General features: G+C 43.0%; 1 pseudogene; it reads left to right on the forward strand.

The window, feature by feature from the left end:
• The first annotated feature begins 5,966 nt into the window (after positions 1-5,966).
• Positions 5,967-6,359, forward strand: LOC102769370 (annotated as a pseudogene).
• Positions 6,360-7,060: the final 701 nt, after the last annotated feature.

Below are 7,060 nucleotides of genomic sequence, written 5' to 3' on the forward strand. Positions count from 1 at the left end.
CCACTTCTTATGACCTAGTTGTAATGAAAATATGAATATCTAAGAGGGATGGTATGCCCAAATCTCTAATACATTAGGCAGCAGCATATTACCCCCAGAGGAACAGACCTACCTAGGATATATTCTCAATGTCAATATATCAATACCATTATAAGTTTTATTTTATTTTGTGCACAATGTTTTGAATCCATTAAAACATAGAACAGTATCCATAACCACCAAAACTTATTGAACTAGTTTCTCCTAGTAAGTTACCTCCTAGGAGTAGGACCAGGTATCCTGGGACACCTCATGAATTCTTTTAGACCCCAAGGGTCCCATTAAATGGGTTACTAACTCAATATCTATCTATATATATAAAACCCTAATTGCAAATAGACCGAACTTCAGAACAACAGAAAAACCAAACAACTGGTCGCTATAACATGTGCTGGCCATCAGGGGGCACGTGCGGAACATGGAGTGCGTCAGCAGCAGGCTGCAGAGCAAAGAACATGGTGGGGCAGGTGGGGGGGGGGCAGTACCAGACCAAGGTGAGGCACTGGTCGCTGTCATCGGGGTCAGCCTCTGGTGGTTACTGAAAATTCCTTGCTCCCACTCGCCATAGTCCCACCTGGTGCTTGCAGCTGCTGCTGGTGCCCAAGCCACTGCTTGCATCCACTGCCAGTGCCTGGCTCCAGCCCCAATCACTCGGCATAATCAGTGGATGCCAGCAGCGGCTGCAGGCACCTATCGCCCCTCAGGGCTTCGCCACCTCCACCTGCTCCTGAGGGGCAATCAGGGCAGCAGCTGCCACTCGCACCCACAGACAGCTCCAGCCCTGCTCACACCCACTGCTGGCGCTGGCCCCAATCGCTCTGCGTTGTCAGTGGGTGCAAGCAGGGTCAGTACTCTCAGCGCATTCCAGCAGCGGTTGCTGGAGCAGGGTTGCCTGCAGACAGGAGACCAGGGCCGTGGTTGGAGGGGCTGAGCAGGGGCACAGAGGATGGGTTGAGACCCACCCCTGTGCCCACCACAGCCTTGCAGCCCACAGTTCCTTTCAAGGTGCACGAATTCATGCACTGGGCCCCTAGTACCCAGGTGGTTTTACAAAATACCCAACTATTCACAGCAGGCAGCTTGTGTCCTAGGATAATCTGTCTTGTTGGCCATTTATCTTGTATCATACATTATACCCAAACTTGCATTGTATAATTTTAGATGCTTGTATCATATTAAACTCTCATAATCTAATTAAAATGCAAAGAGCACACACTGTAGGCACTTTTTTCATATTCCTTCAAATATCATCTCCAGATATAATCAAAGCAGGAACCTGCATTTAAAGCTGTTTATTATTCTGAACAATGTAAAAATCCAAACCATTTTCATTTTCTTGTCCGCACAGTCTGCCTTTCAGACTTGTTTTTAAGCCAAATCACTTAAGACTTGCGCCTAAGTGCACTGGGTATCATGTTTTCATGGCAGCACCCACACAGCCTCTCATCTCCTTTTCTTCGCAATTCCCACAAAAAACCTGCCATCACTTCCTTGTGGTAGTCTTTGCTCAGCTAGCCCAGCAGCTAGCGTGTTCATGGTAACAGAAAGTATAGCAGAGAAAACCCTTTCTCAGAGAAGGCTTGCTTGCTGCAAGGCTCAGACATAATGAGTTTCACTGTCCTTCATAAGCATCCAGTGCTGTTTGTTTATTACCCTTAAATCTTGTTTGGAATTTTTTTTTCATTTTTTTGTTTCTTTCCCACTCTTGGGTGATTTTGTTTTTATTTTATCCTCTTTTTTTCTATCGTTCCTCTCTCCCTCTCTTGAAAACATGGTCCCTTTTTTTTCCTGTGAAATATAATTACTAAATAACGTAAAATATATGGCCATGTACATTCTAAAGGAACAGCTGCAAAATTGCTAATATTAGGTCTAATTTAGCTACAATAAATTATCAAATGTGTGGAAGCCCAATGATGACAGCATAATTATAACAAAAAGTCGATGTGTTGAAGTATATGGATGACAATACATACTAATTTTAGAGAGGAAGAAAGAACCCCACACCAAATGAAATGCATGCGATGAACAGACGGGACTAATAGCTCAGACACACATTCTTAATGTGGCCAGTCACTGTAAAAACAAAAAGATGGATGAAGCTGTTCAAAAATCTAGCGCTAACAAGCAATGTAGTCTGAAACCATTAACTGTCAGGGGTAATAACACTCCAAGTGTTGAAGTGCACTAACAGCAGCGCTTTCCAGGGCTGGTGGCGGTGGCACCGTGCACACCTGTGAAGAGGGCGCTGAATCCATCCTCGCATTCATTATAACGGAGGGAGGAAAAACAACACTAATAATGTAAAGTATAAACGGAAATAGCAGACAGCAGAGAGTGACATTTGCATGGTCCCAGTCAGCTTGTTAGCTGAAGTGGGTTTTAATTAGCTATTTTCCAGCAAGCAAACGAGCAAATTAGTGGCAGCTATAAACAAAAAGAGACAATCAGGCCCCAAGAAAAGGAAAAATGATCAGGGTGCCTTTGCAGGGGGTGGAAAGGGGAGGGCATGGGAATACAAAGCTTTTATAGAAACTTTTCTCAATCATAGAATTAAAGAATGTTTTCTCTCAATCACACCTTAGGTGTTATCCAGTCTTTCCTTCTTTTACATGTGAGGAAACTGAGGTCCATTGGAGCCCACTGGCTGCAAGGTTACACTTCTGACCAAAATAAATAAATAAGTAAATAAAACAAAACAAACAAACAAAAAGCAAGGGTATCTTCCTAGTCTAGGTTTTCCCAAAGTCTGCTTCTATAATAGTGTGAGCGGATCACCCCTGAACAACAGAAATACAAAATCATGTGTAAAATTTGCATGATAATTGAGGTGTACTTACCGGCTGTATATGAATTTAGGTTCAACTATGCTGAGAGAGAAAACAAAATGAGAAAGAATATAAGAAACAAAATAATGACTCCTTCCCAAAGCCAAAAGCACCTTTGAAAAAGTTATTATTCTGGAAGGAGATTTGACTTTGGGTGGTGAACACACAATGCAATACACAGATGATGTATTACAAAATTATACACTTGAAGCCTATATAACTTTCATTAAACAATGTAACTCCAATAAATGTAATAAAAAATAAATGCAACCGATTTCCAAAGATTAAGAAAAGTATTTTTCTGAACAAATACTCATCACATAACCAATGAGCGTTTATCGTGTACTAAGCACAATATGAAGTGCTGAGGGTGAAACTTTTGCTATCCAGTAGGATGTGTAGACAAGTACATTACACAGACTTTACAAAACAGTGGGATGCGAACCCTGCACAGCAGGAGAGCGTGCTGAGGAGCTGGATTTTGGGGAGTGGGGAGGAACATTTGAGAAGAAAGGCCATCAAACCAGGACATGAAGGATGCACAGCAGGATCTGGCCTCCTCATAATGCCCCAAGTAAAGAAGAGCCTATGTACTTAAGGCAGTCATCTCTGTCAAAAGTAAATTAAAACCACCATTTGTCTCACTGGACTAGATAAGAGAAGAGCTCTCAAATGCATATGCGAAGAGATGGATTATATAGTTTTAATCTAATCTGATTCACATTTTGCAATATGCTGTTAAAAAAATGATTGGGAAGCCCTAGCCGGTTTGGCTCAGTGGATAGAGCGTTGGCCTGCGGACTAAAGGGTTGCAGGTTCGATTCTGGCCAAGAGCATATGCCTGGGTTGCGGGCTTGATCCCCAGTAGGGAGCATGCAGGAGGCAGCCTACCAATGATTCTCTCATCATTGATGTTTCTATCTCTCTAACCCTCTCCCTTCCTCTCTAAAATCAATAAAAATATATTTTTAAAAAACGATTGGGAAATCTTGAGGGGGATAACAGCAGAAGCCAGTGGATTTAATCCCATATGCTATAAATTTGATTGGCATATTAAGAAGATGTGAATGTTTTGAAGCATGGTATGACCCAAACAAGATGTAGAGAGGAGATATAATGACCAGGTTAGAAGACTGAAGCAAACATTACCACAAACATTCATTAGTGTTGCAGATAATCAACTCAAGGAAAGTTTACATAAAGACATTAGGAAACATGGAAGCTATATTCACCAAGAGACGTCACCCTTGTAATCATTATAGCTTGCATCTCCAGAATCACATCTGTAAGGGAGATATTGCACAGGGAACAACATAGGCCCTGCATCCAGACTTCACTTATCCAAAGAATGGCTTCACATGTGAGGTACAAAAAATATGGATTGACACAGGAAAATAAAAAGAGTGTGTGAGACTTCCATATCTCAGAGGGAAGGCAGGGGTGGGTGGGTGGGAAGGGAACTGGGGAGAAAGACAAAACAAACAAAAAAGACGCAAAGAGGCAAAACCAATGGACACAAAAAATACTAGGGTGAAGGCCAGGGGGGATGGAGACGTGCAGGCTAGAAGGGATCAATGGGAAAGCAAAGGGGACGTTTGTAATGCTTTCAGCAATAAAGATAAATTTTTAATTAAAAAAAGTGTGTGTACTCTCTCAATGACACAGTTAAATGAGATGCATATGCAGTGTCATTAATTTTTATTCATCCACCAAACATTTATTGAGCTCCTACTCTATGCAAGGCATTGGATTAGACACTGGATATACAAACATGAATGACTCTAAAGGCCATTCAGGCATGTCTAATTCCTCTCCCACAGCTTTTCAAACACTGAAGACAATCATCATGTTCTTATTATTTTTTATATTAAAAATCATATTCATGTCATCTTTTTCCATAAAATATCCCCAAGTGCTTTTAAACTCTTCTCTAGCATTCAGGAAATTGTTTTGTTTTTGTTAATCTTCATCCAAAGCTTTTTTTTCTATTAATTTTGAGAGAGAGTGCAGGGAGAGGAGAGTGAGAGAAAGAAACATGGATGTGCACTGATTAGGTGCCTCCCACAGGCCCCAACTGGGCTGGGGATCCAGCCTGCAACTCAGGTACATGCCCTTGACTGGGAAATTGAACCCAAGACCCTTTGGTGTGTCAGCTGATGTTCTAACCACTGTGAAACACCAGCCAGGGTTCAGGAAATTGTTTCAATTCTGTCAAAATCAGAATAATATTGTCTGTGTATTGTGAAATTAAACATAATTTCTACTTCGTTTGGTCTAGGTATTACTTCATTAATCTAACTCATAATCACATCTGCTTCTTCAGCAGCCATACCCATTAACTAACTTTCTGTTTATTATTAACCAATTAGAGGCCCGGTGCATGAAATTAGTGCATGGGGAGGGTCCCTCAGCTCAGCCTGTGCCCTCTTGCAATCCGGAACCCCTCAGGTAGGGTCCCTAGGCCTGGCCGGCAATCAGGGCCTATTGGGGCTTTCCTTCCCCCAGCTGCCGGCAGCTGGCCCCATCCCCACCGCTGCTACCGCTTGCCTTCTGTGCGGTGCTGCCCCTCTTCCCCCCCGACCAATCACCTCCCTCTGTGGGCGACAGGCATCAGGTGCAATTGCTTAGCTGGCCTGGGCCTTCCTCTTCGGGGTGATTGCTGCCTGGCTCTAAACACCTGCCACAGTGTCACTGGCCAATGGCCTGGGCCTTCCACTGAGGGGCGATCCTGGAGTGATGGTGGAGCCCCCCGACCAATCACATTGCACTCACCTTGGCTGGCCTGGCATCAGTTCTGTCATAGCATGGTCGTCCGGAAAGTCATCCCGACAGTCATTTTGCTGTTCAGTCGTTCGGTTGATTTTCATTTTATGCTTTTATTATTATAAATACATCCAAAATTTTATCAAATAATGATAATCACATATTTAAAGAGACTCAATTACAGGGTCTTAAGATATTAATGTAAAAGTTTTTAGATTTTATCCATTTTCCAGCTTATTGAAAACTGCATGGAGTGACATGAGATGCAGTAGCAGGCAGCAAGGACATGTGCACCCTTGCTCCTTAGTCTTTCTCACTCCCTCTTCATGATAGTGGCAGAGGCCACAGTTCAGTTGCCAACATGCAGCTCTTTGTCCTCACCCAGGAGCTACACACCCTCAGGGTGATGAGTCAGGAGATGGTTGCCCAGATCAAGGTTCATGCCTTGCCAGAGGGCATCTCTCCAGATCAAATCTGCTCCTGGCAGGTACGCCCCTAGAGGATGGCGCTGCCTGGGCCAGTGTGGGATGGAGGCTCTGACACTCTAGAAGTAGCTGGCCACAGCATCGTTCCCTTGCCCGGGCTGGGAAAGGAGAGGTAAGACTCCCAAGGTTGCCAAACAGGAAAAAGAAGACTGGTTGAACCAAGCAGCGGATGTAGTACAACCGGCGTTTTGTCAATGTTGTGCCCCGCTTTGACAAGAAGAAGGGTCCCAATGCCAACTCTTAGTTCTCTGTAATCCTGGCTTTCTCTAATAGAGTCACTTAGTGTAGTTTAAAAATAAAATAAGCGTGGATCCTGATTCTGAGTGTCAACTAATATATTCATTATATCTCCCTTAAACCAATGCTGTGTCATCTTCGATTTCGTTAAGAAACTTTCTATATTTTTATTCAGGCATTGATCAGAATTGAAAAAGGTGAAACAAAAATACCTTCAAAGGGTATAATTTGAAACTGATTGTTAGCCCAGATGCTGTGGCTTAGTGGTTGAGTGTCAACTTATGAACCAGGAGGTCACAGTTTGATTCTGGTTAGGGCATATGCCCAGGTTGTGGGCTCAATCCCCAGTAGGGGAGTGCAGGAGGCAGCAGATCAATGACTCTCTCTCTCTCACGGATGTTTCTATCTCTCTCACCCTCTCTTTTCCTCTCTAAATTCAATAACTATATATATATATTTAAGAAAGAAACTGATTGTTAAATCTGACTTACATAACCCAATTAGCAGTAACTGGTTTATGAAATGATTCACTTATCCTAGAATCTAGGCCATAATTCTCCATGTCTTAGGTTGGGTTCTTCCAAGAAATAGACCCTAAGACTAGGATTTGAGGAAAGGCGGAGTAGTGGGGAGGTTTTCCTCAGAAAGTGCTGTTGAGGAGAGTGGTAAGTGAGACAAGGAAGGAAGGAAGCTCACATCAGATGCTCT

Source organism: Myotis davidii, unplaced genomic scaffold, assembly GCF_000327345.1.
Source record: "Myotis davidii unplaced genomic scaffold, ASM32734v1 scaffold53, whole genome shotgun sequence".
NCBI classification, from domain to species: domain Eukaryota; kingdom Metazoa; phylum Chordata; class Mammalia; order Chiroptera; family Vespertilionidae; genus Myotis; species Myotis davidii.